Source organism: Buceros rhinoceros, unplaced genomic scaffold, assembly GCF_000710305.1.
Source record: "Buceros rhinoceros silvestris isolate BGI_N320 unplaced genomic scaffold, ASM71030v1 scaffold20138, whole genome shotgun sequence".
NCBI lineage: Eukaryota > Metazoa > Chordata > Aves > Bucerotiformes > Bucerotidae > Buceros > Buceros rhinoceros.
In genome coordinates this window covers 3,372-3,937 of record NW_010426575.1, presented here as the reverse complement: position 1 = coordinate 3,937, position 566 = coordinate 3,372, and positions in this window count along the sequence as shown.

Sequence of the window (566 nt, the reverse complement as noted above, 5' to 3'; positions counted from 1 at the left end):
TATTCTTACCGAGCCTTTTCTGAGGATTCTGATGCAATTATCAGGAAATCATGTAGACTGAGAATATGTCACAAAACCAGCTGCTGAGGACTGTATCATTCTGAGCATTCCCCCTTGCTATGGAGAAAGGTACCCGCTAATCTCAACATCACCCATTCTAAAAGTGTTCAGTTTTCCTTAGAGTGGAGCTGTATCTTGGTTTGGTCTTTCCCAGACTGTTTCCTCTTGGTAGTGGCTTCTCACATTAGTGCTGATTGTTCTGTGTGCTGTACCTCCAAAAATCCTTTGGACTTGCAGGACAAAAGGAGAGGGCTCTTACTGTGGCCATGGATGACAAGACGTGCAGGAGCAGATGTGATACATTCTAATCAAGTACTGTATAAAAATATTGCACAACCAGTGTGATGGTCTCCAGTGGGTTTGGGTGGCTTGACAGACATTTCATCTTCTTCACCCGTGCTGGTAATGGAGGGGGGTGATCCTGGGTTTGACGCGTAGGTTGCCCAGAACAAGTGTCAGTGTTCCTGCGCTGTGTGGCAGAGCACTTCATCCGGCCGGTGACACTT